The sequence below is a fragment of the Peromyscus eremicus genome, chromosome 3 (assembly GCF_949786415.1).
Source record: "Peromyscus eremicus chromosome 3, PerEre_H2_v1, whole genome shotgun sequence".
Lineage (NCBI taxonomy): Eukaryota > Metazoa > Chordata > Mammalia > Rodentia > Cricetidae > Peromyscus > Peromyscus eremicus.
Genome location: NC_081418.1, coordinates 125,579,807 through 125,594,476, shown reverse-complemented (window position 1 = coordinate 125,594,476; position 14,670 = coordinate 125,579,807).

The following is a 14,670-nucleotide window of genomic DNA, read 5'->3' as shown; positions in this document are numbered from 1 at the left end:
TGTACCTATCCTTTCTCTGCCTAGCTATTAGCCATTCAGCTTTTTATTAGACCTATCAGGTGCCTTAGGCATGCAAGGTGAAACAGACGCAACACATCTTTACATAATTAAACACAAACACACATCCTTATGTCATTAAACAAATGTAGCGTAAACAAAAGTAACACACCTTTTCACAGTTAAAGTAATATTCCTCAGCATAAACAAATGTAACACATATTTACATAGTTAAAATAACATTCTATGATGGAAATGTTCTTGCAGAGACAGGACACTCTGGAGGGACCTAGAAATGTGAGGATTTTCCTCACCATATAGTGGAGGACACAGAAGGGATCCTCTGGCAGAGCTAGAGATGATTCAGCTGGAATGTGTGAGAGACTTGGGGTCAGGGGAAGGACAGCTGAAGGTTGAGCTCCAGCAGGGCAGGGGCTTTCAGGGCCTCTGGGATTTGAGTACAGATCTCTGGCTGTGGAAGACACCCTCAGTCCCCGACTAGGCCTTAGCGAGTGCACTCTAGCTGAGTGTGGAGAAAGAATCGGAGGTCTGGAGAACAGAAAGGGGCCACAGCTGTGGGCAGGTGAACCAAGATGATGGCCCCAGCAGGATGGAGTTGAGACATTGTGCACTGGGGGAGACACTTCAGGTGAGGATCTAACCTCACAATGGTCTGGGTTGGGAGTAGGACTCTGGCCAGGCTGAGGAGAGGTGATTATGACCCTGGGTTGACTCTCAGCTCAAGAGAAGCCCAGCTGTGAGTCCCACATGATCATGAGCCTTTTCGAAGTCAGCTCCCTTACTTCAAATAAAGTCCCATGAGGCCATTAATTTGTTACAACTCTTCAACTTAAAAGCACACCTAAGGGAAAAGGCTAATTTAAAAAGCAATGTTTTGATGATTAGGATTTAGCAACATGACCCCTAGGGAATGTTATCCTCACAGTGAGGTAGGATTGAGGAAAAAGAAAAATACTTACCTCAAGTCCCTTCTTCCATTGGATCAACTCAGCAGCCCATTGCCGCCACCAGAGTCACAGAATCAGCCCCGTCCAGGTGTGCAGCCCCTTCCTGCCCTGCTTACATGCCTCCCAGGGACGGAGAGCTCACTCCCTAAGGACCAGGGCGGTTTGTTCTATTTTTGGACAGCCCCCACCATCAGAATGCTGGAGCCTCTTACCTCTAGCATACTTTTGACCGCTAGGCCCCAGGATTGTGTACCTCCTTCATCCACCCTTCAGCAATTCATCTCTTTATTAAAGCAATCACATCCTTTGCCTGCCTTTGCCATCTTATTATTTGCTGCATATGTGTGTTACGGGTTTCTGAGGTACTTGGGGTTCAGCTGCAGACAAGTTCACGTTGCACCCTTCAGCATGCATTTCCTAAGCTCAAGGGCATTCTCTCACACGGCCACAGTGCACTGCTCAAGGTCAAGGAGCTAACACAGGCATACTATATTTTATCTCACTACATAGGGTATTCAAATCGCAGCCATCGATCCACCAAAGCCCTTTAGAATAAAAGAAAAACGCGTGTTTGAAAAGCAACCTAAGGGTTTCCTTTGCTTCCGTTTGAGGGGATCTGGTACATCATGGCAAGAAGGCACGGCCGCTGGAGTGTGAGATGGCTAAGCACACTGCTCTCATGGTTGGGAAGCAAAGAATGAATGCCGGAATCTGCTCTCATTCTCTCCTTTTCCCCCTTTTTATTCAGCCTGGGATCCCAGCCCAAGGAACGGTGACACCTCTGTTCAGGGTAGGTCTACCTGCCTCAGTTAAACCCTTCTGGAACTACCCCTGCTCCTGTGGGAGGAGATAGTTCTCCTAGGTGACCCCCAATCCAGTTGGCAGTGAAGATTAACCATCGAAGTCTACCCCTTGTCAACCTGACACCTGAACACGTCACTTTGAATCATAGCACTGTACAACATTGGCCCTCAAAGAGTCATGGCCACCTTACAGTATATTCAGTTCATCTCTAAAAGTCCCCCAAATCTTAACATTTCTAACATTATTCAAAAGCCCCCTATCCATGACTATAACCCCAGCATTTTGGAGTTTAAAGCATCTTTGGTTACATAACAAGTTTGAGGCCATTCTGGGCAACAAAGAAGTCTCTCCTTGTACAATGGCAGAGAAAACCTCCCTCTTCCAAAGTAGAGGAACAAGGACAGAGCATGGAAAGATGGGATTGAAAAGACTAAGATTGAACAGGGCAAACTCCAACTTCCATATCTGGCATCTGGAGCTCTTTTGTGGCCTCATCAGAGTCCAACAGGGCAGCCTACCCTCCCAGTTCTACTGTCTCCAGCATCCCCTCTTTCATAGGGCAGCTTTATTCGTTGGGGGCTGTCCCAGTGTCCCAGCATCTCAAAATCCTGGGGTCTCCATTTCATCTTAGACTTTATCTTCACAGCTTCATGCAATGGCCTCTCTGGTGTCAGGTGGAGAACCTCTTCAGAGGCATCCTCAGGTCGGTCCTTCCTGTCTAATGCATTTGCGTTCCACAATTGGTGCCTTCAATGGGTGGTGTCTTGCTGTGGGGTATCCACCAGAGAAGACTACTTGGACATGTATTTAAGCCAACAGAAAGTCTTTATTAGCCGGCCTGCCTCTACACTGGGTGTTCTAGATACCATTGTAGCCCCAAGCCTTTCTCAGGGTGAGCTTTTGATCACAAAAACCATATCCTGGGTTGACATACTTCAGTTAACAAGAATAGTTAGCTAGAAACAGACCTACAGAGGCCTAAAAGCAAGGTTAGTATATTTAGAGACTTTCCCCACAACTATGGACTTTGATGGATTAGGTCTTTGTTTTCGATTTAATGGGTGATGTTGTCTACCTGTTGAGCTTTATGGCCCAAATGGTACTTACAACATGGAGTGGGTTGTGCTAAGGTCTGGGGCCCCTCTTACAATCTTGCCCTCAGGGTATCCTTCCTATTGTTCTAGCATAGAGGACAAGGTTTCTCCTGAAAGGTGCAATTTCTGTGATTGTAGTTACTTTCTCCACACTCACCTCAGCACAGCTTTGAATTTGCTCATGCTCCTTCCTGGACAAATTAACCACTTTCCATATCCTTCTGCTTTGAAGTCTCATTACAAACCTCACTAAACATAACAGCAACAGCCACACCATAATCATAACCTCAACATTAGACCTTATTGAAATTTCCTCTGCCAAATAGTGGTCCATTGCTTTTAAATTCAGCCTCACTCAAGTTCTCAGAACATGAACAAAATGCAGGGGATTCTTTGCTAGAATATGACACAAATGGCCTCCAGGCCACTTCCCAGTAAGAGTCCTTATGCTCTCTTAATCCCCATGAGCATAGTCTTGACTACCATCATTTCAGATGGCTGGTTTCCCAAACTCCCACCAGAATGACCCATCAAATCCTGCTTAAAGCATTCTAGGGCTTCCAGAGCCCACAGGAGGAAACACTTACACACTCATGTTCCTTCCATAAATTAATTCCAAAGTCATAATGACCCCACAGCCACAGCAATGGCTCCACTTCTCAGTACCAGTTTTCTGTGTTAGGTACTTTTTCTCGTTGCTGTGATGAAGGACCTAACAAAAGCAGCTTAAGTGCAGGTGTACCTGCAGAGGGGCAGGCAGAAGGGATAGAGCTGACTCCAGAGGCCCCTGGGAGAAAGCCCTGGAGACCACCCATGCTATGAGCTTTCCTGATCACGGTCCTGCCTTAACCCTGCCTAGTCTCAGCTCTTTGCCTTGTACCTTCTCTGTTGATGGAGGTCACTGTGTTGAGACACAAAGATCAGGGCTTAGATGCTCAGACCCATCTTGCCCATCTTGCAGCTGTGTGTCCTTGGGAGTATTGCTTTACCTCTGTGGGCCTGAGGATACTCACCAACTCCTAGAAATAGTAAACTGTGCTTTGTTCCTGGTTTGTGGTGGGTGCATTCCAGGAGACAGTGCTGGGTATATAGCAGGCGTTCAGGAAACATGATTCCTTTCCTTATACCTTCTGTCCTGAACTCTACATCACTGTTGAGGGGAAGTCATTGGCCAGAGGCCTTGACATCAGCACCCTGGGATCTCCAGGGTCTGAGCCAGTCCACATGGCCCTGGCCCTCAGTCAAGGAGCAGAGCAGAGATAGAAGGGTGTGATGCTTCTCTATGATGGGTTCTTCTAATGGCATCTTTGCCCAGGTGCCTTGCTAGTCAGCACCCTCCCCAGGCTCTGCCTCCTTTCCCAGGCAGGGTATCTTTCTGTCCCCTCCTGCCTGATGTCCCTATTGCCACTGAAAGGCATCTAGTCCATCAATTTACAGCACTGTCACCTCTTTCCTGGTTCCTACCAAACCTGAAGTGATGGCAGCCTTGGGCAGAACACCAAGACATCAACAAGGAATACCTAGGGAAAATCTTACTCTCCCTTGATTTCTCCAGAGACAGTGTTAGATATTATTAGATGTGTCCATCAAAAGTAGGCTCTCTGTTTATGTCCCATTAGCATTTGATAGCACAAGAAAGCTATCAAGAGCAAAATATGCACAGACCTTAATTGATGTGCGTCATAATGAAATGTTCTTGTCAGTGAACTGTCCTCCTCCAAGGGAGGACTGTATTTTTAAAATATAGTTTATTTTGCATTTCTCATTATAAAAATAACAACCATATCTGGGACACAGACAAGGTGCTGGCTCCATGGGAAGCCACTATACACACAAATGAAAATTAAAACAAAAACCCAGAGACTGTGCTGAAGTGCTAGCACGAGGGTCGCCTGTATCCCATGGGTCAGGAGGTGCTGGTACAAGGCCTGACCATTACCGCTGCCATTGCTGTTACCATTACTCCAGCACTGGCCTCTTCAAGCAGCCCTGAGATGGCTCTATGACCCTGAACAGTGTCTCAGGAAAGGTCCTCTAAGAGTCAGGAAGCAGGCTGGTTTATGAAAGAGAAGAGACTTTCACTACTGTGGCATCATAGGAAGTTGTCAGCATGGCCCCATCTGAGCACTCAGGGTGTTCAAGGCCTTTTCCAAAAATATCATGCTTGGGGAGCCATCAATCCTCAGCCCTTTAGGAAGACACAGCAGAAGGTGACAGAGGCTCTCATCTACCCTAGAAGAGAGGGGATGGAAAAAGAGAGGGCTCAAAAGGTTTTGGTTTTGTAACTTTGTGTTCAAAGTCATGTCAAACTGGTAAGGTCCTGGAGCCAAGGAACCAGATTAGACACTGCTGAGGGCTAATGCTCTTTGTACATTGGTTTAATAAAATGCTGATTGGCCAGTAGGTAGCAAGTATAGGTGGGGTGAGCAGACTAGGAGAATGCTGGGAAAAGGAAGGGCGGAGTGAGGAGTCGCCAGCCAGACACAGAGGAAGCAAGGTGACAAGGCAGAACTGAGAAAAGGTACCAAGACACATGGCTAAACATAGATAAGAATTATGGGTTAATTTAAGTGTAAGAGCTAGTCAGTAATAAGCCTGAGCTAATGGCCAAGCAGTTATAATTAATATATACTTCTCAGTGGTTATTTTATAAGCAGCTGTGGGACTGCGGGGATGGGCGTACTGGAGAAACCTTCCAACTACAAGACAGTAAGAAGCCGACTCACTGGAAGAGGGTATCTTATAAACGTGTATGGTGTTTTGAATGAGATTGGCCCCCTTATAAGCTCATATGTTTGATTGCTTAGTTCCCAGCTGATGAGCTGTCAGGGAAGGACTAGGAAGTATTGTTCTTGTTGGAGGAGTTGTGGTCTTGATAGGGGAGGTTCAGTCTCTCTCTCTCTCTCTCTCTCTCTCTCTCTCTCTCTCTCTCTCTGCCTCTGCCTGCTGCCTATGTATCAGGATGTAGCTCTCAGCTACTTCCAGCACCATGCCTGCTTGCTACCATTTCCCGCACTATAATGATAATGTATTAAGCCTCTGAAACTGTAAGCAAGTCCCCAGTTAAATGTTTTCCTAATAAGAGTTGCTTTGGTCATGGTGTCTCTTTATAGCAATAGAACAGTAACTAACACAACATAAAATATACATGTGCATGTGACACACACACACACACATATATATATATATATATATAGCCTGTGAAGATTTCATATATATTTTCAACTTACATAAGACAATGTTAATTTTGTCAATACATGCTGTGGTTTGGATCCAAAATATCCCTCCAAAGGCCTACATGTTAGTGCTTTGTCCCCAGCCCATAGTGTCAATGGAGATGGAGGGAACTTTAGGAGGCGGGGCCTAGCAGAAGGACATTAGATTCCTAGGTGTGTGTCTGACCTTGAAGGGGGATATTGGGACCCTAGGGTCTTCCTGCCTCTCTCTGGGTCTCAGCCACCATGAAGTGAGTAGATTGGCTTCACCACATATTCCATCCATAACATACTATGTCACCACAGGCTGAATAGCCATGGACCTTGTGATACCTATGAACCAAAGCCTCAGTAAATCTTTCCTACCTTGGTTATCTCAGGCACTTTGTCACAAGATTAGAAATATGACCTGTAGTATGTTCCTAAATATGTATACATATATACATAAATCAAGAGGTGTATGGGCTATAAATCTATCAAATAAATACCAAAAGCCAGACAGCACATGAAAGAGTTGCACCACCCGTAAAATTCAAAGAAATATGAGCTCACATTTGGGCTGAGAGGTTGAAAGCACTGGATACTCTTCCAGAGGACCCAGGTTCAGTTCCCAGCACCTACATGGTGGGTTCACAACCATCTGTAATACCAGTTCCAGGGGATTTAATGCCCTCTTCTGGACTCTGTGGGTACTACACACACATTGTGGACAAACATACATGCAGGCAAAACACTTGTGCACATAAAATAAAAATAAGTCAAAGAACGTAAGCTCCTATCTAAGGTATCTTAGCTGTTAAACTGACGAAGACTGAATAACAAGACCCAGTTTAGAAAGCATGGGGGTGTGATTGCGGCCAAATGCTTCTAGCAGGGATAAAAAACTTCTGGGGGACAGCTTATCAGTAAGTGTTAGTGATCCTGAAAATGCACTGCTGTGAGCACTTCTGGAAGAGATACAGATGTGCACAAAATTTAACACTTAAGAGCCCTTCTTTTCAGGCCTGGAACACACTGTCCCTTATAGCAATCTGTACCACTTTGATTTCAAAGACAGAAAATATTAAGCCTTCAGCTAAACATTTTGTGGGATGATGTAGCCACAGGCCCCACCTGAGGCTCAGGAAGTGCAAGAGTCCCTGGAGAGCTGATGGAGGAGCCTGGAAGCTCTTTCTGCCTTAGAAAGCCTAGAGGAGATCAGAGTTATCTATCACTGGGACAAGCTGGGGATCCACAATGCCATATTTCCTCACTTTTGCCTGGAATGATAACAGCTCAATGCTGTCACCCTGGTTACCCCATGCTAATCAGAAGCTGTAATTAGCAACCACATCTGATTAACAAAAGCACGGAGAAAAACAGCTTAATTATGAAGTGACAGGGTGACAGATACAAACTTCAAACCACAGGGCTCTGGATGGGGGATGGATTCTGACCGAGGAAGAACATCTCAGGAAGGGTCACTATATGAACATCAGTGATTTTTTTTTTTTTTTGAGTGCTCGGTTGGGGCCAGGCATGTGTTATGTGCTTTCCTTGGTTTACTTCACTGTACTCTAGCAGTAATTTTATGAGGAAGCCAGGCCACAAGTGTGTATGGAGTGGCATGGAAAGTGAACAGCAGAGACAGGTCGCAGTAGCAGGCTAACAGATCCCAGAGCCAGGATCCTTGATAGTGTTCACACTGCTGTTCCCTAGAGGCCCATTCACCTACCAGCTACTTGCGTACCCACCTTTCACCAACACACAAATCTACTCACCTAATTGTCCATGTGCCATCCATCTACCCACTCCCCAGCCACCAGCCACCAGCCACCAGCCACCAGCCACCTGCCAGGTATCCTCCATCCATCCACACACCACCTATTTGCATCCATCCACAAGCTTTTCACATTTTCTAACCCATCCAGTCATCTACCATCCATCTACCACCTGTTTATCTACCACCCATACATACAGCTACCACCCATCCATCCACTCACCAACCATCTACTGTCCATCCATCCATCCATCCATTCATCCATCCATCTATCCATCCGTCCATCCATCTACCACCCACACACCACTAACTCATCAACCATACATCCATCATCTATTCATTTGTTGAGCTCCTTCTGTGTGTCATATTTAGGTCAGGGCAGTAATTTTAAAAAGTCCTCATCCCCCACCCCACCCCAATCTCCTCTAAAGCACATAGGCAGAGACAGGAGAAGATGAATAATTAAGAAAAATACTAGAGCCGGGCGGTGGTGGCATACCCCTTTAATCGCAGCACTTGGGAGGCAGAGGCAGACAGATCTCTTGTGAGTTTGAGGCCAGCCTGGTCTACAGAGGACAGCCAGGGTTACACAGAGAAACCCTGTCTCAATAACAAGAAACAAACAAACAAACAAAAGAAAAGAGAACAGGACAAATAGAAGGAGAGTAGGGGATGGCTCAGTGGATAGAGGCATTAGCCACCAACCTGACAACCTGAGTTCAGCCCCCAGGCCCCACGTGATGGAAGGAGAGGACTCCTACAAGGTATTCTCTGACCTCTGATCATGCATTGAGGGATATACATACCCCCCAAATAAACAAATAAACACATAAATATAATTAACAACTTAAAAATAAAGAAAAATAAAGTGGAAACTGGTATGTTGCCATGTGTCTGTAACCCCAGCACCTGGAAAGCTGAAGCAGGAGGATTTTGTATTTGAGGCCAGCCTTGGCTACATAGTAAGAACCTATGTCAACAAACTGCCAAATCAAAACAAAACAAAACAACAAAAACTAGGGAAGAGAGAGAGAGAGAGAGAGAGAGAGAGAGAGCAATTGTTTCAGTTACAGTGACCACGGAGGGTATCTATAAATGAGATGGCTTTGAGCAAAGACCACAATGAAGGGAAGGAGGCAGCCATGGGCTTTCAGGGGGGAGAGATCAGAGGGGTAATTGGCAAGTGCAAAGGCCCACACCCCTGCTGATGTGGGAAGCAGATGCCTTTCTGCCCATGTGACTTTGTCCCAAGCCCCTCTGACTTTCTTGCCAACTCTTCCCCAGACTGTTTTTACAGAAGGTGTGAAACCATAGTTTTTCTGTGGCTAAGTCATCCCTTGGTTCGCAGATTAGGTGGTTATTTCTGTAAGTCACTCTGACATTTCTGACTAAATTGAGGCCCCCTGCTTACCCTGCATCCTCCAAGCATAGAGAACCCTGAGTGTAAGGGTTTGGAAGGCTAATAGGATAAAGAGATGGTTTATTTGGCAAAGTCACATGAACAAAGGTATGAGTGATATGCATGGAATTGAGAAAGACAGAAGTCACACCAGCCTCTGGTACAGAGGAGGGAAATGGAATTGTATTCTAGATGTGGCTTGAGAAGCCATTGGAGGTTGGAGCAGGGACACAACATGAGCCAGTCTGTATTTTAAACTCTCACTGGTGCTATTGTATATGTTCTACAGTGAAGGTGACAGTTTGGATGAGAATGCCCCCCACAGGCTCATTTGTTTGAATGTGTGGTCCTCAGTTAGTGGAACTGTTTGGGAAGGACTAAGAGGCATGGCCTTGTTGGAATAGGTATGCCCTTGTTGAAGGAAGGGTGGTGGGCTTTGGGGTTTCAAAACATACACCAGGCCCAGTCTCTTTCTCTGAATGCAACTTGTAGATCAGATGTGAGCTCTCAGCTACTGCTCCAGGGTCATGTCTATCTGCCACGATGTTCCCTGCCATGATGGTCACAGACTCACCCTTTGAAATTAAAATCAAGCCCCAATTAAATGATTTCTCTTAAAGTTGCCTTTGTCATACTGTTTCTTCACAGTAATAGAACAGTGACTAAGACAGTGGGCAAGTTTGGAGGAAGTATGTAAGCCAGGAAGTCTGTTGTTGGGGGTCCAAAGGAGCAATGATGAATGTCTGGACTATACTGAAGTGGTGTTCTTAACTTCTGCTTCTGAGCAGTCAAATAGATCAAATACATTGAGTACCTTTTCATTTGCCTCTGATTCCCTACATGAAGGATTCATAGTCAAAAATGGGAGCAAGTAGGCACAACCATGGGAAGGCCCATGCAAGGAAGGACTCTAAGGTTACTTGATAAGCTGGTGGCCTGATCGATGGGCCTTTGTTGTTTGCCTGCCCCAATGTTGTGGAGAGCCCATCAGAGATGACCACTTAGACATAATTTATAGCCAATTGAAAGTCTTTGTTCTAGGTGACTGAGAATACACTCAGGTATTCCGGATCCAAGTGTAGCTCCAAGTGTTTAGAGTAAGGATTTTTTTTAAAGGCAAAAAGTACATCCTGGTATCTCTCTCTGTAGCTGCAGGAGAAGGTTTTGCACAAGCAAGCAGTTTTGTTGTTGTTGTTGTTGTTGTTGTTGTTGTTGTTTGTTTGTTTTTTTGAGACAGGGTTTTTCTGTGTAGTTTTGGTGCCTGTCCTGGATCTTGCTCTGTAGACCAGGCTGGCCTTAAACTCACAGAGATCCGCCTGGCTCTGCCTCCCAAGTGCTGGGATTAAAGGAGCGCACCACTGCCGCCTGGCACAAGCAAGCAGTTTAACAGAAGCCAAGATAAGCAGTTAGCTGGAGGGGGAGGTTTGTACAAAGAGCAGTTTAACAGGAGCTAAGATAAGTTAGCTAGGTTATCTTGACTTCAGGTTGAGCAGAGTTGGGTAATTTTTCACAGAATCCTCCATTAAGGAGATCAAATTTTAGTTAAACTTGAAATGCCCTCAGCAAAAATACAAGACAGAGGAACCTCTACAACTGTCATTCCCTGTCATACCAGCATCCATGTTCTAACTTCTCTAGAAACTGGGCTCTCTTCTGATTCTTAGTTCATGTGTTTGGATACTACTGATCCATTCCATTGCTTAAGAGGTGGTTAGATGACCATTCTAAACATTCTATCCTCTTGGTCACACTTAACAGTTGATATCTAAGATAGGTATGTATTCCAAATGGGCCCCAGGGCTGAGACACATAAATTAGGGACAAGATACTGTAAGTAGCATGTAAGTCTGCTCTTCCATCATTAAGCATACAGATAATCTGATGATCCTATAATCTGGAGCAGGAGGCAGAGAAGAAGAGAAAGGGAGGGAGAGACTGAGACTGTGGCTGACTTCTGAGGTCACCCTTTGAGCACCCAGATCCAGCTATGCCTGAGGCCAGTTCCTCTGGAATATTTTGTCAACAAAGTCTCTTATGCGTTAGACAGTTTAGATGAACGGTCAGTTTCCTGAGCAGGCTGCAAACTCCCGGTGAGCATTTCACAAGAGGGGCCTGTGGCTTTTCTCCAAATGTTTATCTTATCCTCATATTTAACATTAAAAGGGCCATCAGCAGTACCTGAGTATTTTGATTCACAGTCATTCAGACTGAATCCAGGGCCCAAATGAATCACATTCTGTAGCAGCCAGGTTCCCCCAGGGAATGTCAATGCACACTGCATTCTGAAAACAATTCCAGCCTCCAGTAGTACTTAGATGCCTTTGAAGAGTCTTCCCAACCCTGAGCCCTCCGGACCTCTTTCCAACTTCCCCCCTGAGAAGCTGAAAAGGAGAGAGGCTGGCAGGGAGCCTACCCAGACCACCTCGGTCAGGGCAGAGAAGGACAGAAGAGACCCAGCTAAGGGAAGTCGCTATGGTCCTCTTTAAAGGCTGCGGCTGATTTCCTCTGAAGTCTGAGCTGTACGCACTGTGACTGGAGGGAAGTCAGAAAGACTACAGTCAGCTACAGACAAGCCCCAGGATGAGGGAGGGGTGCCAGAAGCCCCCCCCCAAGTAGGTGGTTTCTTTAATTTAATCCTTTGCTCTTCAAAAGGGAAATTCCATTCTCTTCTGAAATGGCCATAAGGCTTGCCTCTCCATCACTTTGGAGAAGAGCCAGGAGTAGCACAGAAAAGTCCTGATGCATTTCATAGAGATGGAGAGAGGCAGTTGAGCTGACAGGGAGAGGAAGTTGAGCTGACAGGTCAGTGCTCCGTGGGCGTGGGCATAGGCAGCTGCCAGCCTCACCTCCGCTCGGCAGGTAACAGGTGCTCGCAGTTATTTGCTGAAAGACAAGACAACTCGGTGCAATGCATGTCCTAAAGTGGATCCTAAAGTCACTGTAAGGCATGTAAGCATTGCAGCTGGGATAGAAAGGGATCCAGTAGTTGGGAGCCAAGGAATACCCAAGGAATACCACCGTAAGTGTAGCGGCTTACAGCCCTGCTCCGGGGAAAGGTTACCCCAATGTAACGACTCTGCCCTGGCAGGGGAGGGTTTCCCCAACCAAGGTGTTACAGTTCTGCTCAGGTCCCCAAAGTGTAACAACTCTGCTCAGCTAGGTTTCCCCAGCGAAAGTGTTACAGCCTTGCTCTGATCTGCTCTCTTCAGGCTCCTCTCTGCTCCTACAAAATAAGGTCTCACCCAAACCTCTTTCAAGAGATTTATTGGGAGGGAAGAATCCAGAAGGGTGATTGCCTTTGCCAGGGTGGAGAAAGGCAGCAGCAAACTGACCAGGCATAGGGCTTATATAGGGCTTCTTAGGGGTGGAGTTTTTCCAGGGGAGAAGGTTTTCAGGGTGGGAATTGGTCGGTTTCAATCCCTGTAAGCTTGGATAAGCTCAGATTGGCTAGATTTCCTGCTCAGGGATTGGTTGGTTTTATGCTCAGGGATTGGTTGGTTTCGTGCTCAGTTTGTCAGGGGCAGATTTGGTTCTGGTTTCAGTGCCAAAGTGTGTTTCTTTCACTGGCTCTGGTTCTGGGACCAAAGTGTTTCTTTAGCACTGGTTTCTGGGTCAGGGTGTGTTTCTTTGGTTCTGGTTTCAGGGTTAAAGTGTGTTTCTTTCACTGGCTCTGGTCTCAGGCCCAGGGTGGGTTTCTTTAGCTGTCCCTTTTTCCCCTACAAGATACCCTTAGGGACAGTCAGGGAAACTGGATGTGAATTTGGGATTAGACAACCGCATTATGGCCCTGTAAAGTTCCCTGGATGCCCTTGCTTGAACAAGGCTCGGGATGGTTTTAAGAGGGGCACCCAAACATCAGCAAGTCATTCTCAAATGGCTTAGCAATTAATCACCTCGTCCATGCCATGTTGCATGATCTGGGGTTGCCTTCCAAGAACACCACTGTCTGGTGGCCTTTGCCCACACTCTAGAGGATGCGAGGCAGGAGCCTAAGCTCCTTGTCTGCCACCCGCTCTGACATATGATAGGTCGGGCACTCACAAGTGCCAGGCGACTCTGCCTGGTGTCTGTGAGAGACAGGAGGCTAGGCCCTCCCTGTGTGGGCCAGCTCTCCACGCTGGTGTGGAGAGCCTGAAACCACATCCAAGAACAAAGGGCAAAGGTGCCTCATGACTTCCGGCTCCACAGGGGCTCAATCTCAGGCCAGCGCCATCTCTTCCCTCCTGGCTTGAGAGCACATCACAGTGGACACTTGTGGAAGTCCAGAAAGGTTCCTAGTGAGATCTGAGCTTGCTTTACCCAGTGGAGCTGCATTAGAGGATTGCTTGACCATGTGCATGGTTATTAGGTGACTGGAAGGGTTTCCTTGGCTGAGCTAGGGGGAGGTCTTTTGCTCCACCCCTTGGCGTTCCTTTAAAAACCTTTTAGAAGAGACAGAAGGGGCCAGTGGATAATGATCCAGGCCCTCCCGAGGCTATCCTGTGTTTCTATCTGTTTCTCTCTCCTCTATCCTTCTATCTAAATCTCTTATCCCTCACTCCTCAAGAGTACCCTGGGAGTGAAAAAGTGGGAGCTGGTCTCCCACAGGCACTCAGAGCTCCTCATCTCAGGGTGGCCTGGAACAAGACCGGCAGGGGAAGCCTGCAGAGGTTGAGAGGGGCTCCCCAGACTAAGGGAGGTGATCTACAGGTGCGGGCTGGGGGTGGGCAGGGGTCAGAATCCAGTTTGAAGGAGTCGATTCTCTCTTTCCATCATGTGGGTTTTGGAAACTGAACTCTTCATCTCACCAGCCCGATTCATGTTTCTTTGAGGGTCTTCTTTTAGGGTTCAAAGCAAGTTCTCGGTTCCAGTGGAGAGTGACCTTTTAGGCCTCTCAGAGGCCAGGATGACTGAGTGGTGGATGCTCTTGCCTACCTCATACAGGCTTTGAGTCTCATTCTGAACCCACCCACGGAGTGCAGTGGAGTCCTACCCTGGTGGGGCAGCTCCTGGAGGCAGTATGCCAAAGAGGTGGCAAGGACTGTGGATTATAGTCACTGGTGATTCAAGTACCCCTTTGAGGCTCTTATTTCCCAAACCTTCTTGCAATTATTTAATGACTATCTCCCTTAATAAATCTCTTATTCCATGGTATTCATAGCAGTTTCTCATCCCAGACTGATTTGATTGACAGGAAGGGAAGAGGGTGAAGGGGTTGGGGGTAGAGCCAGAGAATATGGCATGCCTACAATTAGTGGACCTGGATGAATCATGGATAGGAGACCAGTCTAGCTATTCTCGCAACATCTCTGCCAAAGTCACATTTTCCTAAATAGGATTAAAAAATTAAAATTCTGAAGGATGCATCAAGTCAATGTCACTAAACGTGCTTCTAATTACTCTCCAGCTTAGATCTTTATTTGGCTGGCGCAATTGAGAATGTCGCCACAACACA